The sequence below is a fragment of the Strongylocentrotus purpuratus genome, unplaced genomic scaffold (genome assembly GCF_000002235.5).
Source record: "Strongylocentrotus purpuratus isolate Spur 01 unplaced genomic scaffold, Spur_5.0 spur5_scaffold_8, whole genome shotgun sequence".
NCBI lineage: Eukaryota > Metazoa > Echinodermata > Echinoidea > Camarodonta > Strongylocentrotidae > Strongylocentrotus > Strongylocentrotus purpuratus.
In genome coordinates this window covers 11,913,914-11,939,404 of record NW_022145614.1, presented here as the reverse complement: position 1 = coordinate 11,939,404, position 25,491 = coordinate 11,913,914, and the positions used below count along the sequence as shown (strand labels likewise).

At 40.5% G+C, this 25,491-nt stretch overlaps 2 long non-coding RNA genes across 3 annotated transcripts; one reads left to right on the top strand and one right to left on the bottom strand.

The window, feature by feature from the left end:
• Positions 1-15,812: 15,812 nt before the first annotated feature.
• Positions 15,813-16,980, bottom strand: LOC115920290. Its single transcript, XR_004062295.1, has 2 exons — positions 16,939-16,980; positions 15,813-16,303 (listed from the first exon to the last, which is right to left on the bottom strand). It is a non-coding gene; the product is annotated as an uncharacterized LOC115920290 (long non-coding RNA).
• Positions 16,981-18,481: 1,501 nt separating this feature from the next.
• LOC115920303 lies at positions 18,482-24,519 on the top strand. 2 transcript variants are annotated; one of them, XR_004062322.1, is made up of 5 exons: positions 18,482-18,757; positions 20,753-20,855; positions 21,403-21,497; positions 22,274-22,399; positions 23,246-24,519. It is a non-coding gene; the product is annotated as an uncharacterized LOC115920303 (long non-coding RNA). The 2 variants fall into 2 exon arrangements; XR_004062321.1 differs by having other exon boundaries at positions 18,623-18,757; positions 22,274-22,377.
• The last annotated feature ends 972 nt before the right edge of the window (positions 24,520-25,491 follow it).

Below are 25,491 nucleotides of genomic sequence, written 5' to 3'. Positions count from 1 at the left end.
AATGGAAAAGAAAAACTTGAAAAAGAGATTAAGTACGAAAAATAATCTCAAGGTCGTCCTCCCCTGCTTGTGCAAGTTATGTCCATACTGTGATCGGCTTTCATCGAAAGGGTGCGTTGCGGTGCGGCGCGATGTGGTGTGCTCAACGCACCTATTCGATAAAAGAAGGGGGGGGGGGGCTTTTCTCGAAAGGGTGCGTTGAGAGCGGAGTACCGTTTTAACACACCCTTTCGATAAAAGCGGGGGGGGGGGGGGGGGCTTTTCTCGAAAGGGTGCGTCGACTAGTCTTTCGCATCAGTCGTTTAAAATGAGGATCTGGGACAGAAGGTAATAGTTGCCAATTTAAGTATATCGAAAATGTATTAAATAAAATGGTATGGTCTTGATTACAGAGCATGGTCTCTTTCGTTGTTACTATGTTGATGGGGGAGACAGAGAGATGGAAAAAAGGGAAAGGGTTAAGGGAAGATAAAAGGAAAGAAAGAAGAATAAGAACAAAAGAGGGAAACGATGGGGGGCGAAGGGCTCTTGCCTCCTCCTCACCTCCCCCCCCCCCCGCCAAAAAAAAAATAAGAGAGAGAGAGAAGGGAAAGGGAAAGAGAAAGAAAATATAAAAGGAAAGAAAGAAGAGGAAGAAGGAAAGAGGGAAACGGGGGAAGGGCGAAAAGCTCTTACCCCCCCCGCCAAAAAAATAAATAAGAGAGAGAGAAGGGAGAGGGAAAGAAAGAAAAGGAATAAGAAGGAAAGAGGGAAGCGGGGGAAGGGCGAAGGGCTCTTGCCTCGCCCCCCGCCAAATATAAATAAGAGAGAGAGAAGGGAAAGGGAAAGAAAATATAAGAGGAAAGAAAGAAGAGGAATAAGAAGGAGAGAGGGAAACGTGGGAAGGGCGAAGGGCTCTTGCCTCCTCCCTCCTCCCTCCCCACCCCCGCCAAAAAATAAATAAGAGATAGAGAGAGAGAAAAGAAGATAAAAGGAAAGAAAGAAGAGGAAGAAGAAGAAGAAAATAGGGAAACGGGGGCGAAGGGCTCTTGCCTCCCCCCGCCAAAAAAATAAATAAGAGAGAGAGAGAGAAGAGAAAGGGAAAGAGAATAAGAAAGGAAAGGAAGAAGAATAAGAAGAAAAGAGGGGCTCTTGCCTCCCCCCCGCCAAAAAATAAATAAGAGAGAGAAGATAAAAGGAAAGAAAGAAGAGGAAGTAGAAGGAAACGGGGGCGAAGGGCTCTTGCCTCCCCCCTCCCGCCAAAAAAATAAATAAGAGAGAGAGAGAGAGAAGGGAAAGGGAAAGAAAGAAGAGGAATAAGAAGGAAAGAGGGAAACGGGGAAGGGCGAAGGGCTCTTACTTCCCCCCCCCGCCAAAAACATAAATAAGAGAGAGAGAGAGAGAGAGAGAAGGGAAAGGGAAAGAGAGAAGAGGAATAAGAAGGAAAGAGGGAAACGGTGGAAGGGCGAAGGGCTCTTGCCTCCCCCTCCCCCGCCAAAAATAAATAAGAGAGAGAGAAGGGAAAGGGAAAGAAAATATAAAAGGAAAGAAAGAAGAGGAATAAGAAGGAAAGAGGGAAACGGTGGAAGGGCGAAGGGCTCCTGCCTCCCCCTCCCCCGCCAAAAATAAATAAGAGAGAGAGAAGGGAAAGGGAAAGAAAATATAAAAGGAAAGAAAGAAGAGGAATAAGAAGGAAAGAAGGAAACGTGGGAAGGGCGAAGGGCTCTTGCCTCCTCCCTCCCCACCCCTCGCCAAAAAATAAATAAGAGATAGAGAGAGAAGGGAAAGGGAAACGGGTGCGAAGGGCTGTTGCCTCCTCCCCCCCCCCCGCCAAAAAATAAATAAGAGAGAGAGAGAGAGAAGGAAAGGGAAAGAGAAGATAAAAGGAAAGAAAGAAGAGGAAAAAGAAGAAAAGAGGGAAACGGGGACAAAGGGCTCTTGCCTCCTTTCTTTTTCTTTCTTTCCTATTCTCCCTCTTTTTCGTTTTTCTCTTTCTTGCTTTTCTTTTTCTTTTTTTCTTTTATTTCCCTTTCCCTCTCTTTTTTCCCCTCCCCCTTTTCTCTTTTTTCCCGACGGCAGCGCAATTTTACCGACAATATCCTGACAGGTGGGGGGGGGGGGGGGGGGGGGGGGTGTCGCACCCCCACACCTTAATTAATGTTGCAGAGAGATAAGTATTTTCTCTATGAACTTGTTTGATGGGAGGACAAGAAATAATATTAAAAACATGAATACTATAGCGGTATAATGATGAGAGAGATGATTTAAGTCATACTTTTTTTCAATGTGATTGGAGTAGACTTGAGGGTGGTGGGGGGGGGGGGGGTGGGTCCCCCCTCTAAGATCTCGGTCGTTTCACAGCCGATCGCCGCGAAAATGTGCATGCATGTCATGTGAAGTGTATCAAAAAACTATGGTAATTTCAATTTTTTGAAAAATTCACTCATTTGCATATTTATGGTAATTTATGCAAACAAGATCAAAGAATTCACATTTTACCTATAAATCATATATAATTCATATTCAAGCGTTCTTTTTCACTACATATATTCGTTAGAATAATAATACGACAACAAAGTTGGAAGAGCCAGTTTATCCCTATGTTATCTCTTGTTTTGATAATTTGTATTTATTTATTATATTGTTTTTGTTGTTTTATTTCATTTCTAACCACAATTCAACTATTTTGACCCCAAAACAAACACATTAACTTGAAACAAGACCAAATAACCAATGTTTTCTCTTTATTTAAAAGAATAAATGGTATTTCCATATGTTTGGTACACAAATCACAAAAATGAGCGATTTTAGGGCTGACATGCAAAAACAAAAAGTCACGTGACTCCGCAACTATACGTCCAATTTTTAACAAAAAAATGTTTCAAAAGATGCGTAAGACTCGAAAGAAAAAAGTTTATATCTGCCGCGGTTCCGGAGTAGTCGCGAAATTACTAGAGAGCACTAATTTTTTTGGGGGGCCCTCGAAAATTTGAAAAATTTGAAAAATCGTACCCCCCCCCTTGAACGCCAGGGAGGGGGGGGGGGGCCTATCTCCCCAAAACGGTAAAATTAACGTGTTTTTTTTACACGTTTTTTTCACAGGGCGGAGCCCTCAGAAGCTCAGGGGTATTAAAGGGAGGAGGCAAGAGCCTTTCGCCCCCGTTTCCCTCTTTTCTTCTTCTTCCTCTTCTTTCTTTCCTTTTATCTTCTCTTCCCCTTTCCCTTTCCCTTCTCTCTCTATCTCTTATTTATTTTTTGGCGGGGGGTGGGGAGGGAGGAGGCAAGAGCCCTTCGCCCTTCCCACGTTTCCCTCTCTCCTTTTTATTCCTCTTCTTTCTTTCCTTTTATATTTTCTTTCCCTTTCCCTTCTCTCTCTCTCTCTCTTATTTATATTTGGCGGGGGGAGGGAGGCAAGAGCCTTTCGCCCTTCCCCCGTTTCCCTCTTTCCTTCTTCCTCTTCTTTCTTTCCTTTTATATTTTCTTTCCCTTTCCCTTTCCCTTCTCTCTCTCTCTCTTATTTATTTTTTGGCGGGGGGGGGGGGGGCCGGAGGGTGAGGAGAAGGCAAGAGCCTTTCGCACCCCCCCCGTTTCCTTCTTTTCTTCTTATTCTTCTTATTCTTCTTTCTTTCCTTTTATATCTTCCCTTAACCCTTTCCCTTTTTTCCTTCTCTCTGTCTCCCCCATCAACATAGTAATAACGAAAGAGACCGTGCTCTGTAATCAAGACCATACCATTTTATTTAATACATTTTCGATATACTTAAATTGGCAACTATTACCTTCTGTCCCAGATCCTCATTTTAAAAGACTGATGCGAAAGACTAGTCGACGCACCCTTTCGAGAAAAGCCCCCCCCCCGATTTTATCGAAAGGGTGTGTTAAAACGGTACTCTGTTCTCAACGCACCCTTTCGAGAAAAGCCCCCCCCCCTCTTTTATCGAATGGGTGCGTTGAGCACACCACACCGCGCCGCACCGCACCCTTTCGATGATTTATAATAATCATTACTTCAAATGTGTCCAAGCATTGAATTTTGATAACCTTGTCGATTCAAAGTTTCAACTTTGCAATAATGAAAATAAAGTTAGTTTTTAAAATCAATGAATATCTACTTTAAACAATTTTTGGAAAAAAATAAATCGTATTGACTTTGCACGCGTGTGTACAATCTCTAAGGGACTTTTGTACCGGTACTTAGACAATTATTTTTGGAAAAAAATAAATCGTATTGACTTTGCATGCATGTGTACAATCTCTATGGGACTGTTGTACTGGTACTTAGACAATTTTTGGAAAAAAATAAATCGTATTGACTTTGCACGCGTGTGTACAATCTCTAAGGGACTTCTGTACCGGTACTTCGACAATTTTTTGGAAAAAAATTAATCGTATTGACTTTGCACGCGTGTGTACAATTTCTATGGGACTGTTGTATCGGGTACTTAGACAATTTTAGGAAAAATATTAATCGTATTGACTTTGCACGCGTGTGTACAATCTCTATGGGACTTCTGTACCGGTACTTAGACAATTTTTGGAAAAAAATAAATCGTATTGACTTTGCACGCGTGTGTACAATCTCTATGGGACTTCTGTACCGGTACTTAGACAATTTTTGGAAAAAAATAAGGCTTAACTTTAGAATACCCCACCAAAACGTAGTATCTCCGTTGGTCGCCAACGCGCCAACGTACCAATTTAGTGTAGTCCCTTCCTTTCGTATTCGTGACCAGTTTCTGAATTTGCTAACGCATCAAGTCGAGCATGGAAATATGGTTATTTGTTATGTTTTAACTCCTTCCTATTACCTCTTACACATCAAAGTATTTTATTTATAGATTGTTAAAGATGTTCTCACCTTAGTTGGAATGTTTTACTCTTTATATTGCTTGAAAATCGTCAAAAAGCAATGTAACAACTGTCGGAAAGTACTAAAGAGTGAAAAAAAAATCGGAAACTTATGGTGTCCATTAAATGGCAAACAAAGAAAGGAAATAAGGCGCGTTGGCGCGTTGGCACGTTGGCCCGTCCCTCATTGACAAACTGAATACACCAGTTTACAGTTGTATCAGTGCGCATGAGCAGACAGTTGACCTCGGGTCATTGGCCCGGAACAGGGCCAAATTGGCCCTGTTCCGGGGCCAATAACCTCTGACCTCTGGTATTTATGCGTAAATTAAGATTGCGCCCATGCAAATGATGATATGCGCGCACAACGCAGCGCGCAGGCAGTGATATCATCATAATTTGCATGGGCGCAATCTTAATTTACGCATAAATACATGACCTCTAGGTCATTGGCCTTGTTTAAAATGGCGCACACAACTGTAAACTGGTGTATTAAAATATGAAATAAGTAGCCTAAAAGTAATGGGGGAAAAAATCAGGAACTTGTGGTGTCCTTTAAATGGCAAACAAAGAAAGGAAATAAGGCGCGTTGGCGCGTTGGCACGTTGCCCGTCCCTCATTGCCAAACGAAAATAATATAGGAAATAAGGAGCGTTGGCACGTTGGTCCGTCCGTCATCTGGCCATTGACCGAATAAGGAATATAACATTCATTTTGTCTTTCTAGGCACGATGGAGATTTACAATTTTATTTCTTTAAAAGTACTTGGGGGAGCTGTTTCAAATTACTGCGATATGAAATTAATGATTGAAATGTCACGTTATTAACTTCATGTTTCAGTGTTAGTACGTTGGCATGATGGCGATTTATGATCCATTGTCAGAACGTTGGCACGCCGCTGGTGCTTGAAATTTCATTAATAATTAGAAAAAAAAGAGGATTTGTTGTACCATTCTCGACTCTTATTTCTTGTCTGAATTCAGTTTTCCCCCGCCCGCGCGAAGCGCGGAAGCTTTTACCTTTCATCAATTATTGGAGAAAGAAGACGATTTGTTGTACCATTCTTGACTCCTTATTCTTGTCTGAATTCAGTTCCCGCCACTCCCCCCCCCCCACGCTCTCGCGCGAAGCGCGCAAGCTGTGATCTTTCATTAAATTATTAGAGAAAGAAGACGATTCGTTGTACCATTCTCGACTCTTAATCCTTGTCTGAAGTCAGGTTCCCCCCTTCTGCGTGAAGCGTGGAAGCTTTGGTGTTTCATTAATCGGTTCCCCTCCTCCCCCCGCGCAAAGCATGGAAGGTTTTAGCTTCTATTAATTATTAGAGAAAGAAGACGATTTGTTGTAACATACAGACTCTTATTTTATGTCCTAATTCAGTTTCCTCCCCCGCCCCCCCCCCTCCCCTCCTGCGCCTCGGACATCGTAGGATCGTTGGCAGGCAAAACAATCTCGGCAAAGTTTTGTTCAACACATGCATGTTGGTGAGAGCCAACGACCAACGATGTGCTACGCACAGGGATTGGTGACGTCACACAGTGCGGACATCGTTGGCATGCAGACAACCCAATCCTGGCAAAGTCATCAAAGGAGAGAGGAATGAAGTACAGAACAATAGAAAGAGTCTATAGTCCGAAGACAGATGAGAATTAAAGTGAATTATTATTATTAATATTATCATTATTGATAATATTAAAAAGAAGAATAAGAGAAATATGGGAGAAGATGAAGATCGGAGAACAAGTAGGGCCTAGTGGTCGTGGGTAAAACAAATTGAAAACAAAAGAAAGGGAATAGATCGAGGAATAATACTACAACAATGATAATAATAAGGGTGCGCATGCGCACATGGTAACGATAGGTGAATGTAAATCGGCAAAGCAGTGAATTGGCTCAATATAGCGTTAAGATTTTTTAAAGCCTGATTTATGTCTTAGTTTCAGAGAAAAAAACGTTGGGAGAATTTACTGTTAATCACTGTTAGAGAGTGTTGCACAGTGACGCCTTCAAAGAAAACCATAAATATCTTTGTGGTTTAATTGAGAAGATGAAGATCAAAGGAGAAGAAAAAGAAGAAGAAGTGGTCGTGGGTAAAACAAATTGAAAACAAGAAAAAGGGAATAGAGGAATAATATACTATAACCATAATATATCAATAAAAATCCATCTACCACAAAAATCTGTACATTTTGATGTACACCCCCTCCTAATTTTTTTTCTTCCCTTTTTTCTCCCTCTCTCTCTTTTTTCCATTTAACCAATATTTTTGTCTCCATATTTGTATTATTATGTATCCATTGAGGGCAGTCATACTATTAAGCTTTGCTTACTTTGTCAACCCTCCTGTTTGATGTTTTCGATTAGTTACGGCCAACCTTACTTTGTTTAATCTTTTGTCATTTATAAATGTTCAATGATTTGTTTGTTATATATTTGTAAAACTGAAAAAGAAAAAGAAAATCAAGCAATAAAAAATAAACCTGATTGATGTTTCTGATTAGTTACAGCCAACCTGGCTTACTTTGTTTCACATATACTCTTTTGTCATGCATAAAAATTTCTCTTTTTTCCATTTTACCAATATTTTTGTCTCCATATTTGTATTATTATGTATCCATTCAGGGTAGTCATACTATCAAGCTTTGCTTACTTTGTCAACCCTCCTGTTTGATGTTTTCGATTAGTTACGGCCAACCTTACTTTGTTTAATCTTTTGTCATGTATAAATGTTCAATGATTTGTTTGTTATATATTTATAAAACTGAAAAAGAAAAAGAAAATCAAGCAATAAAAAAATAAACCTGATTGATGTTTCTGATTAGTTACAGCCAACCTTACTTTGTTTCACATATACTCTTTTGTCATGTATAAAAATGTTTTGTTTGTTATATATTTGTAAAACTGCAAAAGAAGAAGAAAATCAAACAGAAATGGGACCCGGTGTCCTAGGGTTAGGGTAAGGGTGAGAGTTACGGTAACGCGGAACCCGGTGTCCTATGGTTAGGGCTAGAGTTAGTAACGCAAACTCCAGTGTCCTAGGGTGGCGCGGGACCAGATATCCAAGGGTGACGCGGTACCCAGTGTCCTAGGGTTAGGGTTAGGGTGAGAGTTAGGGTAACGCAAACTGCGGTGTCCTAGGGTGACGCGGGACTCGGTGTCCTAGGGTGACGCGGGACCCGGTGTCCTAGGGTTAGGGTTAGGGTGAGAGTTAGGGTAACGCAAACTCCGATGTCCTAGGGTGACGCGGGACCCGGTGTCCTAGGGTGACGCGGGACCTGGTGTCCTAGGGTTAGGGTTAAGGTGAGAGTTAGGGTAACCAAACTCCGGTGTCCTAGGGTGACGCGGGACCCGGTGTCCTAGGGTTAGGGTTAGGGAGAGAGTAAGGGTAAGGCGAACTCCGCAAATTCCGGTGACCTCGGGTGACGCTGGATCCGGTGTCCTAGGGTGACGCGGGACCCGGTGTCCTAGGGTTAGGGTTAGGGTGAGAGTTAGGGTAACGCGAACTCCGCAAATTCTGGTGTCCTTGGGTGACGCGGGACCCGGTGTCCTAGGGTGACGCGGGACCTGGTGTCCTAGGGTGACGCGGGACTCGGTGTCCTAGGGTTAGGGTTAGGGTGAGAGTTAGGGTGACGCAAACTCCGGTGTCCTAGGGTGACGCGGGACCCGGTGTCCTAGGGTGACGCGGGACCCGGTGTCCTAGGGTTATGGTTAGGGTGAGAGTTAGGGTAACGCAAACTCCGGTGTCCTACGGTGACGCGGGACCCGGTGTCCTAGGGTGACGCGGGACTCTAGGGTTAGGGTTAGGGTTAGGGAGAGAGTTAGGGTAACGCAAACTCCGGTGTCCTAGGGTGACGCGGGATCCGGTGTCCTAGGGTGACGCGGGACCCGGTGTCCTAGGGTAAGGGTTAGGGTGAGAGTTAGGGTAACGCGAACTCCGCAAATTCCGGTGTCCTCGGGTGACGCGGGACCCGGTGTCCTAGGGTTAGGGTTAGGGTGAGAGTTAGGGTAACGCAAACTCCTAGGGTGACGCGGGACCCGGTGTCCTAGGGTGACGCGGGACCCGGTGTCCTAGGGTGACACGGGACCCGGTGTCCTAGGGTTATGGTTAGGGTGAGAGTTAGGGTAACGCAAACTCCGGTGTCCTAGGGTGACACGGGACCCGGTGTCCTAGGGTTAGGGTTAGGGTGAGAGTTAGAGTTAGGGTAACGCAAACTCCGGTGTCCTAGGGTGACACGGGACCCGGTGTCCTAGGGTGACGCGGGACCCGGTGTCCTAGGGTGACGCGGGACCCGGTGTCCTAGGGTGACGCGGGACCCGGTGTCCTAGGGTTAGGGTTAGGGTGAGAGTTAGGGTAACGCAAACTCCGGTGTCCTAGGGTGACGCGGGACCCGGTGTCCTAGGGTGACGTGGGACCCGGTGTCCTAGGCTGACGCGGGACCCGTGTCCTAGGGTTAGGGTTAGGGTGAGAGTTAGGGTAACGCAAACTCCGGCGTCCTAGGGTGACGCGGGACCCGGTGTCTTAGGGTGACGCGGGACCCGGTGTCCTAGGGTTAGGGTTTAGGTGAGAGTTAGGGTAACGCAAACTCCGGTGTCCTAGGTTGATGCGGGACCTGGTGTCCTAGGGTTAGGGTTAGGGTGAGAGTTAGAGTTAGGGTAACGCAAATTCCGGTGTCCTCGGGTGACGCGGGACCCGGTGTCCTAGAGTTAGGATTAGGGTGAGAGTTACAGGTAACGCAAACTCCAGTGCCTAGGGTGACGGGGACCTGGTGTCCTTGGGTGTTTAAAACAAAGAATAACTTGTGGAAAGATAGAAATAGGAGCTAGGAAATAAAAAATACCATAAGGAAAGACAGGTGCTAATAAGCAAAATGGAAATGGAAAAGAAAGAGAAATAAAGAATAACATAAGGAAATTAGAAAAAGAAGATAAAAGAAGTTTTAAACAAACAAATACATAAGGAGCGGTGGATATGGAAAACCCGCGCGAAGCGCGTAAGCTTTGACCTTTCAAAAATTATTAGAAAAAAAAGACGATTCATTGTACCATTCTTAACTCTTAATCCTTGTCTGAAATCATTCCCACCCCCCCCCTCTCGCGCGAAGCGCGCAAGCTTTGACGTTTCATTAAATTCATAGAGAAAGAAGACGATTCGTTGTACCATTCTCGACTCTTAATCCTTGTCTGAAATCAGTTTTCCCCTCTCGCGCGAAGCGCGCAAGCTTTGAACTTTAGTAGTAGTAGTAGTAGTAGTACTACTAGGTACTACTACAGATTCTGCAAATGCCTTGTTTCACTATCATTATAAGTATAACTTATCACTCGGTATCAGCAGTCAAGCTTGCAGTTGAAGCATAATCAACAGCGTTAATATTTTGTAAACCAAAATAAATAACAGAGAAAATGGCAAACATTATTATGTAAATAACCCACTTACCAAATTAGGAGAGCAGTCATGAGATAATTCATTCATATGATTGTATATGAAATAGGATAAATATCGCCTGACCTTTATAGTTAACAAAACGTTTTACATTTGGTCGAGTATAAAACAGTTTCGATTAGTCATTTAGTGCTTAGGAAATTATAACGTTTATAAAAGTATATACACATAATTATGTGTGATGTACGTTGTATGTATGTTTATCAGAGGCGGCGCTCCCGGGAGGGGGGCACAGTGCCCCCCCCCCCACTTTATCAAGTTCTCCAAAAGTGCCCCTTTTAAAACAGGAAAAGTGCCCTTTTAACTTTGTAAGAAGTGCCCCTTTTTACATAAAAAGTGCCCCTTTTACTTTGAAAAGTGCCCTATTAATATTTAAAAGTGCCCCTTCCCCTTTCCACCTCTGACATAAAAACCCTCTTCTTTACACGTACCCCTCTTCGTTCGACAAGTTCACATTTTATTTTGCAATAAGTGTTCATTTCCATTCTCATAAGTGCCCTTTATAATCTGTAATAATTTAAGTGCCTCTTTTCAGATACGAGAAGCGCCCCTTTTCACCTCTGATGATTGCCCTATTCAAATCTGATAAGCGCACCTTATATCTTCACATGTGCCCCCTTTCCTTTCTAGTAAGCGCCCCCATTTAAAAAAGAGCCCTTCCCTTTCTCATAAATGCCCTTTTTCATCTGTGAAAACAGTCTCCTTTTCATCTATGAAAACAGTCTCCTTTTTATTTATGAAAACAGTCTCTTTTCATTCTCATAAGCCCTTTTCCAAGACGATGGCGATTTAACTTCAAGTCTCTCAACTATGGCTCGTTGGCACGTTGGCAATATAAATTCAAGTCTCTCAACTCATGTTGGCTCGTTGGCACGTAAATGGCACGTTGGCGATATAAATTCGAGTCTCTCAACTCATGTTGACTCGTTGGCACGTTGGCACGTTGTCGATTTAACTTCAAGTCTCTCAACTCATGTTTGCTCGTTGGCACGTTGGCACGTTGGCGATTTAACTTCAAGTCTCTCAACTCATGTTGGCACGTTGGCACGTTGGCGATATAAATTAAAGTCTCTCAACTCATGTTTGCTCGTTGGCACGTTGGCACGTTGGCGATTTATCTTCAAGTCTCTCAACTCATGTTGGCACGTTGGCACGTTGGCGATATAAATTCAAGTCTCTCAACTCATATTGGCTCGTTGGCACGTTGGCGATATAAATTCAAGACTCTCAACTCATGTTGGCTCGTTGGCACGTTGGCGATATAAATTCAAGACTCTCAACTCATGTTGGCTCGTTGGCACGTTGGCACGTTGGCGATATAAATTCAAGACTCTCAACTCATGTTGGCTCGTTGGCACGTTGGCACGTTGGCGATATAAATTCAAAACTCTCAACTCATGTTGGCTCGTTGGCACGTTGGCACGTTGGCACGTTGGCGATAAAAATTCAAGTCTCTCAACTCATGTTGGCTCGTTGGCACGTTGGCACGTTGGCGATATAAATTCAAGTCTCTCAACTCATGTTGGCTCGTTGGCACGTTGGCGATATAAATTCAGTCTCTCATCTCATGTTGGCTCGTTGGCACGTTGGCGATATAAATTCAGTCTCTCATATGGCACGCCACAGCCGTCATAATTGGTCGAGTTTACAAAAAAGCAATCGAGTTTCCAAAAAAGCAGTCGAGAAAAAAAAAAAAAAGCAGTCGAGAAAAAAAAAAAGCAGTCGAGAAAAAAAAAAAAGCAGTCGAGAAAAAAAAAAAAAGCAGTCGAGAAAAAAAAAAAAACAGTCGAGAAAAAAAAAAAAGCAGTCGAAAAAAAAAAAAAAGCAGTCGAGAAAAAAAAAAAAAAGCAGTCGAGAAAAAAAAAAAAGCAGTCGAGAAACAAAAAAAAAGCGGTCGAGAAAAAAAAAAAAGCAGTCGAGAAAAAAAAAAAAGCAGTCGAGAAAAAAAAAAAAGCAGTCGGGAATAAAAAATAAAAAAACCGTCGAGAATACGTGCCTTCACGGTTGTTTCATCGCAAAGCATGCAGGGACATAATTCTAGTACATTTTTACCTTCGCCGTGATCAGCTGTCCCATTGCAAACAACGGGATTCTTATCGAAGCAACATCTTAATCTTGTACATAATCCGCTATTCTGCAGTGATTTTCTTTCACTCCAGTATCATTTGTACGGTAAGAAACCAAAGTTTGTGTTTATTCATTTTTATGACGAATAAAGCTGATAATACGACGTAATGAGAGTGGGCCGGGGTCCAACTTAAGTAAATGTAGGCCTAGATCTAGTCCCGTATGTTTAAATGTGTGTGCATTTTAAGTAGACTGATTGCCTTATAAGCTCCTAAAGTCGTGTTTTAGGTAGAAGTTAACCAAATTTACAGTAAAATGAGACTTATGTCTCAGGAAATATGAATAGGTCTAGATCCTATAAACTATACATAATTGATATTGGAATAGGATCTAGATCTATCATCTACTAGAATGGCCGACACGACAGTTAGATAGTGATGGTTTTTTGTTGTTGTTTTAGTTTTATAGGGCGTGTGTCATTCAATTATGAATATTTACGCTGTGGTGATGGCAAATGAATTAGTCTAGGCCCTAAATGTAAAAAAAGTAAAAAAGAAGCCATGAAAACGATAGATTTGTCGATCTGGATCTGGATATAATAGTCTGATATCGATGACCTCAACTTGAGCATCTACATGGGTCTACATGAACTTGTGTTAAAGAAGTGATAAGGATTCTTTTGTTACAATTATTCTTGTGGTCACAAACTTAAATTTGATTGCTTTCTCCTTTTATTTATCAGTTGCAGCATCATCGAACACGATGACCAATGAATCAGAAGATGACGTAGATGTTACTAGAGAGCTCATTTCACAATGGACAACAGAAGTGCTACGTGACTTTCTACAAGGAGGAGACTCAAGCTTGTAAACCGAGGAGTCATTATTTTATGGGTGTCCTCTGCCGGCTGCCTTGACGCTGGGGGTAGCTTTTCAGCCATCCGAGGTTAAGACTGAGAGGAACTGGACAATGGATGGATAGGGGAGGACGGGGGGGGGGGGGTAGGAATGCAGAACTGGCCTACTATGTATGTACCTACTGGATAAGGACCCTCCATCACTAGAGGGAAAAATAATGAGAGACTTCAAAGAGGGGAAGGCATATAGTTATTTTGCCTTGTGAAAAAAAATTAGATTTAGCCCCTAAAAAAGCGTTCCTTCGGGTATCAAATGATGACAGGTGAAATTGTAGAATTATTATCTGTAATGTGATTTCCAAACCATGTGACAGCCAATGGTGTATGTTGTAAAGGTATTGTAAAAGGCATTGTTTAACACCAGGCCCCCCCCCCACTCCGAGAACAGACGGACCCCATGCGTGTTACCAAAATGTCCGGTAAAGGGGTACTTTTCGTGTGACAAAGTCCGGCCCGAAAATTGTACAAAAAGGGGTGTATTAACTTTTCACCCGGAGATTTCTTTAAAAAGGGGGTATTTTTTCTTTTTTTTCTCTTATCTCTTTGGACTCCTGAGAAATTATTCTGAATTTAGGGGGGTACATTGAGCATTTTTCATGATTTAGGGGAGTCTCCAAGGCAGGAAAAGCCCGCGAAAGGGGGGTTCGGAAATGTTGGCAGTCCTCAGATAGGGGGTGCTTTCAAAAAGAGGGAACAAGCATATGCGTACCCTAAATAACACTGAGTGGGGGGGGGGGGCCGGGGTTTAACAATGTTTAATTCGAGATTGACGTATGGCCCTACGCGCTACCAGTGTCTGCGATACGGTGTATTAATACTGAAGCCCTAACAAAATCGCGCTTCAAAATGATCAAGAAGTGCCTCAAAAAAGTAAAAATCTTTGATTGACCCCTTTTACCATACTCGTTTTCCCCAATAGACTGTAGTGTTATGAAAAGCGTTTGACAAACACAAAATTTGGTTTCGATTTCCAATCGTAAATATCTTGATAATCAGACAGGCGATCGGATTGTAAAAGTCATTGAGTTCTTGACTGACCTAAAATTATCATTGCAGCATGAGCTAAATCCAGGATTTTGTTTCAGAATCTGAGATAATGTTACCGGATCCCTTTAAATGCGTTTGCATTGAAGGTGGTACCCCCCCCCCCCCCAACTCAGTGTTATTTAGGGTACCCACATGCGTGTTCCCAGCACCCCCCCCTTTTTTTTAGCATAAGTCCCCTGTGTTAAGTCAATACGGGTAGATTTTGTTTCTTTGTTATACAAGCCTTTTCAGCCCCCCCCCCCCCCTTCTCAGCAAAAGTCCAGTGTGTAAAGTCAATACGGGCAGATCTTTTTCATTGCAAAACTCCAGAGAATCCAAAACTCTGCTGCCAGGCTCTGTTCACTTTGATGTACATGTACGGTATATGTATTGTAATTTGTAGGTTTATTCACACTTTTTTGTTTTGTTTAATAAGTAATTGTTTATCAGTCTATTTTTGTTTGTTATAGCGCTTAGAGATTTTGGTGGTAAGCGCTTTAAAAGTAGGGTTTTTTTTTTTAAATAATTTTTTAAATTTTGTTACGAGCCAGAGAACCTCCGTTCCCTGTTGATATTGATCTCATGGTTATATTTATTTTATAAATAAAATCAAACAACACAGTGAGGGTTGTAGATGACTACTAAGCAATCATTACTGTATGTAGGACGCTGAGTTGAAGTTATTCATGATTTATTCAAGAGAGGAAGGTCAGACAGACCTGATGTTTAAAATATTTAACAAGAGAAAATTCATAGAAACAGAGAGAGGCATTGAGAGAGATGTCGACGCTTAATGAAAGAGAAAGAGTAATAATAAGGAGAGAGAGAGAGGGGGAGAGAAAGAGAGAGAGAGATGGAGAGGGGTGGGAGAGGTAGACAGGGAGAGCAAGAATTAGGTGTGAAGAGGAAGATCAAGAGAATGAGAGCTTAAATTTTACAAATGTACATGTTTCCATGTACCTTTTCTTAATTTATATTATAATGTGAACGATATAGTGATGGTCTTTGCTTACTTTTAGTTTGCATTCTTTCCTCTAGCCTTGTTTTCTAATTTATTATTTTAATTTAGTAAATGTTGTATAAATATAATTTTGATTTCTATCTCTTCCCCTATGTCATAGCCTTGTTCTTGCTCTCCCTTCCTTATGTTAGTCTCTCTCTTTCTCTCTCTCTGTAATGATAACCCCTCTATCAATCTTTTCTTCATCAACTCTTGATATATTCCTCCTCTTCTCCTTCATCATCACGATCATCATCATCATCTCAAAACTGTATTAATCAATCTACATGTATAAGACTCCTGAGATTGATCAATACAGTTCTTATAATATAAGACCATTATGTACAAACAATAAACCATATGGTCACAATCATTTAATAAACAGTGGTAAGAACAATTATTCCAACTTGATGGGCAACAACGTAATCTCCATTTTCTCCTCCTCGTTCAAATATTGGCTTCTTTTTCATTCTTTACTCGTGTTACTTCTCTATCTCTCTGACTACAGTGTATACTCACAAGAAAGTAGAATCAACGGTTTGACATGAACCAGTCTAGAAAATGAACTAAATTTATTCAAGTATCAAATACATTTTGAATTTCAGACAGCTTTCTCCCAGGAGATGAAACAAATGTCTCCCTAACCAGAAACTGGCAAAATAACTAAATGCCTTCCCCTATTTGTAGTCTCTCATTATTCTTCCCTCTAGTGATGGAGGGTCCTTATCCAGTAGCACACAAATGTCTCTATACATAGTAGACGGCCATCTCTGCATGCCTTTCTTCCCCCCCCCCCATCCATCCATCGTCCAGTTCCTCTCTACCTCTCTACCTCGGATGGCTGAACAGTACCCCCAGCGTCAGGGCAGAGAACACCCATAAAATAATGACTCCTCAATTTCCAAGCTTGAGTTCCCTCCTTGTAGAAAGTCACGTATCATTTCTGTTGTCCATTGTGACATGAGCTCTCTCGTAGCATCTACGTCATCTTCTGATTCATCGGCCATAGTGTTTGATGATGCTGCAACTGATAAATAAAAGGAAAAAGACAATCAAATTTAAGTTTGTAAGCTGAACGAAATATCGATCTGCCAAATGTTCATATTTTCGGGAAAAAATAGGTGCTCTAACCGACCCCCCCCCCCTCTCATTCACTGGCTGGCTGAGTCGATGTGAAATTTTCGGCACGATTTTCAAATTTTAACCCCCCCCCTCGAAAAAATCCTTCATACGCCCCCGTCATGTAGATCCTCAAGTAGAGCTCATCAATACATAGACTATTATATTCAGATCAAGATCGACAAATCTATCGTTTTCATGGCCTCTTTTTTGTTTTACTTTTTTACATTTACTAATTGCCATCACTATCTAACTGTCGGCCATTCTAGTAGATCCTATTCCAATATCAATTCTATGTATAGTCTATATGATCTAGACCTATTCATATTTCCTGAGACATAAGTCTCATTTTACTGTAAATTTGGTTAACTTCTACCTAAAACACAAGGCAATCAGTCTACTTAAAATGCACACACATTTAAACATACGGGACTAGATCTAGGCCTACATTTACTAAAGTTGGACCCCGGCCCACTCTCATTACGTCGTATTATCAGCTTTATTTGTCATAAAAATGAATAAACACAAACTTTGGTTTCTTACCGTACAAATGATACTGGAGTGAAAGAAAATCACTGCAGAATAGCGGATTATGTACAAGATTAAGATGTTGCTTCGATAAGAATCCCGTTGTTTGCAATGGGACAGCTGATCACGGCGAAGGTAAAAATGTACTAGAATTATGTCCCGGCATGCTTTGCGATGAAACAACCGTGAAGGCACGCATTCTCGACGGCTTTTTTTTTTTTTTTTTCTCGACTGCTTTTTTTTTTTTCCTTGACTGCTTTTTTTTTTTTTCTCGACTGCTTTTTTTTTTTCTCGACTGCTTTTTTTTTTTTTCTCGACTGCTTTTTTTTCTTTATCGACTGCTTTTTTTTTTTTCTCGACTGCTTTTTTTTTTTTCTCGACTGCTTTTTTTTTTTTTCTCGACTGCTTTTTTTTTTTCTCGACTGCTTTTTTTTTTTTTCTCGACTGCTTTTTTGGAAACTCGATTGCTTTTTTGTAAACTTATTTGCTTTTTTGTAAACTCGATTGCTTTTTTTGTTAACTCGACTGCTTTTTTGTAAACTCGACCAATTATGACGGCTGTGGCGTGCCATACTCTCAACTCATGTTGGCTCGTTGGCACGTTGGCGGCACGATTGCGATTTCCATTCAAGACTATATCTCAGCACCGAGTTGTAGTACTTTAACAAGTTGAAACGTTGGGTTGGCGGATCAAAAGAAAAACCTTTAGTTCGCATGGTGGGGTATTCTAAAGTTGTTCCAAAAATAAATCGTATTGACTTTGCACGCGTGTGTACAATCTCTATGGGACTGTTGTATCGGTACTTAGACAATTTTTGGAAAAAAATTAATCGTATTGACTTTGCACGCGTGTGTACAATCTCTATGGGACTTCTGTACCGGTACTTAGACAATTTTTGGAAAAAAATAAATCGTATTGACTTTGCACGCGTGTGTACAATCTCTATGGGACTTCTGTACCGGTACTTAGACAATTTTTGGAAAAAAATAAATCGTATTGACTTTGCACGCGTGTGTACAATCTCTATGGGACTGTGGTACCGGTACTTATACAATTTTTTGAAAAAAATTAATCGTATTGACTTTGCACGCGTGTGTACAATCTCTATGGGACTTCTGTACCAGTACTTAGACAATTTTTTGGAAAAAAATTAATCGTATTGACTTTGCACGCGTGTGTACAATCTCTGTGGGACTGTTGTATCGGTACTTTACGGAGCCCGGGAAGGGACATGGTAAAAATATTTTTATCTCGTTAAAACGAGATAGTTATCTCGTTTTAATGAGATAGTATCTCGTTAAAACGACATAGTATCTCGTTTTAATGAGATAGTATCTCGTTAAAACGACATAGTATCTCGTTAAAACGACATAGTATCTCGTTAAAACGAGATAGTTATCTCGTTTTAATGAGATAGTATCTCGTTAAAACGACATAGTATCTCGTTTTAATGAGATAGTTATCTCGTTTTAATGAGATAGTATCTCGTTAAAACGACATAGTATCTCGTTTTAATGAGATAGTTATCTCGTTTTAATGAGATAGTATCTCGTATAAGTCCATTGCATACTGGAACCGGGTGGTCCCTGTATTAAGCCTATGGGAGTGAGAGAATTCAGTAGTCCACGGGTTAACAACATAATACCCGCGAGGCTAGACTAGACTGCGCGCGCTGGCGCTAGCGCGCTCGCTGCTTAATGCATGCAGTAATAGCGTATATAGCCAGGCGGCCATGCCATGCCAGGCCTTGTACGTATGTACTACTAAGTTACGTCTACGGTAGATCGACTGAATTCAACCAGAAGTTGCCGGTTGCAATCGCGAGGATTGAAGGTTAGTTCACTTCTTTTACTTATTTATGGCCGGGTCATTCAATGTAAAAGTGAACAAACAGCTAATTTAACAGATTTGCTCTTTTTCGCGATCAGTTCTAGATCTGTGTAACGTTAATTTTAAGACTGCTCAATTAGCAGACTGCAGTCCCCATCGGAAGCGCCCTGTTCTGGGGCCCGACGCTTCAGGCTCTCCGCGGTCTGGGTCTGGGACCCTGGCCTTGGGCTTGGCCTGCTGGGAAGGCTGTGGTCATTTTGCAAGCTAGAGACAAAGTAAACTAGATCTAGACGTTACTTTTTTACGTGCTCGCATTGCAGTAGAAGTGTGGAATTTTCGTATGTATAGATCTAGACTAGACCTCTAGTCTAGATATACGAGGAAAAAGCAAGCAAATGTCAGAATTGTAAAAAAAAAAAACAACCTCATATTCCACGGCTATTGATGTCTAGTGTGTAGAGTCTAGATCTAGATTCAACTATGCAATATGCAATACACCGCAACTTAGTCTTAGTATAGATCTAGATCTATTTCAGCGACGCGGCGGATCCAGGATTTTTCAAAAGGGAGGGCCGAAGTTGGACCGAAATATCAGCCTCTATTTGGCGTTGACAGTTGGATCCGCTGAGATTGCATATCTGGCTTCTCTAAATGCCTCTGAGCTCTGTCATTTTGTCAAAAGAATGCCCCCAGAAAGATGGTTATTCCTGTCTAGGCCGAAGTCTGCTCAGCCTCAGGGCCTCATCAGGCACCAGAAAAATTCGCTGACCAGCGAAAAAAGTGGAAAAAATGATCCTTAGCTTTTTCAAGTGTCTGTTTAGATCTAGGTCTAGACTAGTCTAGATCTACCCAAAATATTCCTTGACAAGCAAACAAAAAGGAGAAGGGGCGGGCCATGGCCGATTCCCCCCCCCCCCCCTTGATTCCGCCACAGTATAGATTCTATGACTATGTTGTTCAAATTATTTGCTAGGTACCAGTTTACTAGTAGGTTTATTGTCACCCTTAGTCCTTACACTTCTAGCCATGTAATAACATTAACAGTAACTGGGATTTTGTCAAAATGTTTACATTTACGTATCTAGAGGCTAATAAAAAAACATCAGTGCAACACTGTTGAGTATGTTGAAGCACTAAAAATAGAGGATTTATTTATTTAATAAATTTACTGTCTTCATATTAACTTTCATTGCTAACATGTTGAGCTATTTGATAAAATTATTATTTTTTTTTTTTTCTCAGTAAATTTACAATATTTTAATGTTTAAATGTTGCTGAAATAGTTACTTGACAAATGCAAAGTAAGATTAATAAACAAAAACCAGTGTGCATGAAAAGTTTATTTAACCAGTTCTTTGGGGGGAAAAACACTGTTGCCTGTGCGTTTAAGATAGGTATACACCATGGGGCTAACGTAGTGAGCCCCATGCCTGCAGGGGTGGTTTATTGTACTAGTAACTACGAGTGTAGAAAATCAATAAGTTTTGAAATATTATAAATAAGGACTAGACCTAGACTGCATGCATGGCTGGAATACTCCCCCAGGGAGTGGAGAATGTGCATACATTGTGTGCGGGCAATCCTGATTGAATCCGATGACCGGGGACGGGGTAATAATAATCTGTAAACTGCTTAGATACATTATTAATGTCTTACTCTTAAGCACTATAAAAAAGCGGATTATTATTATTATTGATTGTGTTTTCAATATTTTAATTTTGTATTCATTGTATTTCTTCAGTAACTTAATGCCTGGCTAAAACATCGACAAACTTAAACTAATGTCATACATAAGTGTTAATACATGTGTAGGATCTACATCTATATAAGTTAGTTGGGAGTAGACTCTAGACCCTATATCATACATGTATGTATATGGTCCATCCATGCATGGACCACATACTCATCTCCCATCTTCCAAAAAAGAATAGCTAATGATTTTGGTAACAAAAAAATTGCCTCACTAATCATCACTGCTTCTTTGTTTTCTGTCTTCAGCGTGTTCTTCGGCAACACTGAGGCAGCATTTGAGAAGAAATATCCCTCAGGCTCAGCTCACCAATTGAAGGACAAGGACAAGGGTTCTATCCAGAGTTTCCAAGTAAGATAATTCCTCTTATAATCCTATTCAGTGTAAGTGTTAAAAAAAGAAACTAAATTGAAATAAGAAATTAAATTAGATAGAAGAATAGGCAGCAAGATGAGGGGTAATGGAATGTAAGTTCTAGGAAAAAGTTTTGAAAACACTTGTAACGATTTCTGGATCTGGATGTATACGATGCTGGACCAGTTGGTATATGATTGCAGCAGATGAGAGAGGGCGCAAAGAATAGATAGTTGAATCGTAGGTGGCTCTTCTCAATCTTAGACTTGAACACCTTTGATGATGGACAGACTATTGATTACTTATTAGAGTAGAGACTCAGTAATTTTGAATCCAAAGGACCTGTAGATGGTACGTACTGAACTGATAGACTCTTATAGAGCTGTAGCGTACCTTTAGGATAGACCTAAACAATCCAATTTTCTGGGCATTAGTTGGCACATAACCTTATTCTTGAAACTTATGACCTAATTCTTGTGCAGCCCTGATATGGGTATTAATTGCACAGGTCACTTACTGACTTTTTCTTAAATTCTCTTTTTAGGCACAATTTTTGTAGGGTGTTTTCTGCAGCTGTGACCCATGCATACACACCCTAGCCTCCAGCACAGCATTGACCACCCAGCTAATCTCATTCAGGTATGACTTTCTGGGATTGATTTGAAGCTCAATGAACAGAAGGCTCAAGATTAGCTATTGTCACCTTCATCAGGGGTGGGTTCATTAGGATCAGGGGTGGGGGCTAAATGGAAAAGGGAACAGATTTATCAATTTTTTTGGTCAAAATGCATGATCACATGTAACCAAACTTGGCAGGAATCATTCAAAATTCTACCCATGGATGTACAATTTTTAATCATGCATGTAACTCAATAAATGTCTTAAGATTGTTCTAAAGATAAAAGAAAGGGGCTAAAGTGTGGTTCGATTCACCTCTCATTCCATGTGTATACCTTCACCATGTACAAAGTCTATGGCACTAGACTATGGAAATGGTAAGCTGTCACTGGCAATTCAATGCCAATGATGAAATAAATGGCAGTGCTTGGAGTGGTGACATTAACCATAATGCGATTGAAGTAAATAATGAAATGTTTCATGTATTTAAAAAAAAAAAATGCATTTTCAGATTGTAACCGATATATGTATGACTATAGGAATCATCCATGAGGATAGGAGCTCAATGTAACTTAATTCAAACTCTCTGCAAGTGAGAATCAGCAACAGGTAAATTATTCACAAGTTGCATATTATAGTAAGTTCATACATGTACCTCTTCAAAAAACAGAAAGACTAAACATTTTATTATATTTCAAGAAATGTAGGTAATTGTTAGTCACTACTTAAGCCCCCCCCCCCCCCCAAAAAAAAATGCATCATTAGTCGTCACTGTTCCCTCCTTTTTTCATTTTCAGCATTTTCCTTGGCAACATTGAGGCAGCATTTGAGAAGAATTAACCTTCAACTCACCAACCTGCTCTTAGGCATTTTCTTCAAGGATGCTATCCACAGATGCCAAGTAAGTGGAACAGATATACGAGGTGTGTCAGAAAAGTTCCAGGACTGATATCACAAAAGAAATATATACCCAAATTACAGACTTTGAGTTTTCCCTTTCGAAGCAATCCCACTGGAGTCTTACACAATGTCCCATCTTTCTCTGCCATGCCTCCATGCACTCCTGAATGATTTTTCTTGGATCCTCTGCAGCTTTTTCCGTCCTCATGGCCATGTTTACATCTTCCACATTTGTAACTCTTTGTGCGACCAACCATGAAACCCCTGTGTGCCCCATTATTTTAGGGAGTGACAATTTTGCCGCATTCTGCCAGACACTCCTAATTCAAAGGGCTGTAACTTTTTCTGCAATCGTTATGAAGAAAAATTGTGTCCAGCAAAGTTGTCTAGTTTTGTATTGGCTTTCCAGTCATATATATTTCTATTCTTTGGCTAATTTTGGGATCCAACACTTAAGAGGGGCGTTAAACTGTTATCAATCAAGCATCTCAACACTGAGCAAACAGATACTATAAATTGGTTCTTTCTATTGAAGAATATTACTGCCATTTTACCTCAAATGAATATTTCCTTTGTTAAGAAGAGTGTTTGATGCTATTCTAATTAAACAAGACAAAAATAAAAGAAATCCATACCTTTCTAATTTCCATACGTCTGGGTCATTCGCTCTAAAGTTTGAACGAAGTTATTTTCATGACAAAGTACTTCTATCCATGAAATTTCATCAAAACTAGGGAGGATGTGCCACTCAAGACTACTTCCCTTGAATGCCGTACTATTTGATTAATATCCGTACTATTTCAAGGTGATGTTTCCATGATCTGCTTTTAAATCTTGTTTGGTTTCTTTCTTCTTTTTTTTTGCCACAGATGTCGAAGTTGTACCACCACAAGCTAGACAAGATTTTGATTCCGACTAACCCATTCTTTAAAGGTCCATTGCCTTAGGAAATTAAAACTTTTATGTCTTGTATCAAGACCCTTTTAAAGCAACATAATAACAATTGTTTCATAAATAAATGCCTCCTTATATTTTTTACAATTTTTTGAAAACCTCTCCAAGTTGCTCGTGTAATGGTGGACCCCGCCCTTAAAATTCTCAGAGTTCCTCGGAATGATTGACCAAAGGATTAGTGATGTTATATCAAGAACGATCTCCGCTTAGGCAAGCTACGGTGCTTGCTAGCCAGCTCTGCAGGCATTATGTTTTGTACACAAACATAAACAATTACTTTTGTTATTAAATAGTGTGCTATGCATCTTTACTTGTTATTTATTGTGGTGAAATTTCACTAATGGCCCAATTTTAAAAAGAGAGCTATACCATGAGTCGAAGAAGATCGTAATTGATTTGAATGCCTGTATAACGTGTCAACTAAATGCATGCTATAAAGAATTTCAAAGGTAAGAAAAAAATGTTTCATATATCTAAGTGACTGAATGTTTTTCGTACTACCTTCTTCTCAATTTAAAGAAATATTGAAAGTGGTATATCAGAGTGAAGAAACTTGTGTTTTTCCCTTTACAAGCTCTGCTCTTTCTTACTTCACTTTCAAATTTCCTCTCTTGTTATATAAACATTTAGCGATTGCTTTACTTCACACATTCAAGCAATGTATACTATCCCTCCTAAAAAAAAAGTTTGTAGATGTGTTAACAATAGATATGGCGACGAAATGTATCAGCATCTCTGAAATGCCTAAGCATAAAAAATGTTGGCAATTTCTCTGAATTTTTTTATTTTTTATTTTTTATGGAACATTGTTCACATTAATTGCCTAGTTCTTGGCATGCAAATGGTGGACACTTTATTAATTTCTTTATATTTTTGTGCTGTACATATGTAGAGGAATCTTGTCATAAGCAATCGTGTTCGTCTGCCAGAAAGTTTTTTTTTGTTTTACTCGGGAAATTGTGAGGATTGTTTATTATATTCGTACAATGAATTTCAGTATGTTATGTTGTGTTACGTGTAAGCGACAATTCATTTTTATAACAGCTCCTATCGTCCTAGCATTCATTGATAGTAGGCCTATATTGTGACACATTGAGATACCTTGAACTTGAAACTACGTTTACATCTTTTTCGAATTCACGAAAATACAAAAGAAAGATGTACAATAATTGTATTCACATTTACAACAGTTTGTTTATTACACATAAAATAAAGTATGTTTTATCACAAAATCAGTTTATTTTCCTTGTTCTTTTGTTTTGGAGGGAGGGGGATGTATTCAGAGCAAATTCTAAGAAGCAAGATGGTGAACTTTTCATTAAAATGGGACAAATAAGTTGTTATCAAGTTTTGATAGTGATTAAAAAATGTACAAGATAATAGACATGACGAAATTAAAATAACATGTCCCTCTTGCTTCAATATTGTTATTATACATATCTTCCAGAGGGATCTAAGTCGAGTTCTATAATGAACTTTTCTCAAATTCAGTCTAATTTTGATGAAATTGTTACTATCTTCATTTTGTGGATTTTGCTCTGTTTATTTATTTAATCCAATCTTTAACTACTTGGCTTTTTCTTGTCACGTTGTGATGCATTGGTTTGAATGATTGTACATGTCCGATGTAGTATGATCTTGACGATGTTCTTATGAACGGACGACTGATGTTGGTGTGAATATGTTTTTGAGTTGGTGTTGGTAATGTCAGAAGGATGTTGGCATGAACTGGAAAGGGGAGGTACAACGTCGGCACATGGTGGGATACGGGTTGGCATAACGTTGCTTCTACGTCGGCAAATGGTGGAGAAGAGGTTGGCATAACGTTGGTCTAGCATTGGCACATGGTGGAGGAGGGGTCGGCACTTGGTGGGAAAAGGGTTGGCATTATGTTAGGACAACGTCGGGGAGACGTCGGCACATAGTGTAAAAGGGGTTGGCATTACGTTGGTCCTACGTCAGGGAGACGTCGGCACATGGTGGAAAAGGGGTTGGCATTACGTTTGTCCTATGTCGGCATATGGTGGGATAGGGGTTGACATGACGTTGGTCATACGTCGGGGGACGTTGGCCCGATGTTGGCTTAATGTCATTTCGTCGTTGTCGAGCCAACGTTGGCCCGCCGGCAAGAAAGCCGTTGGCCCAACATCACATTGGCGAC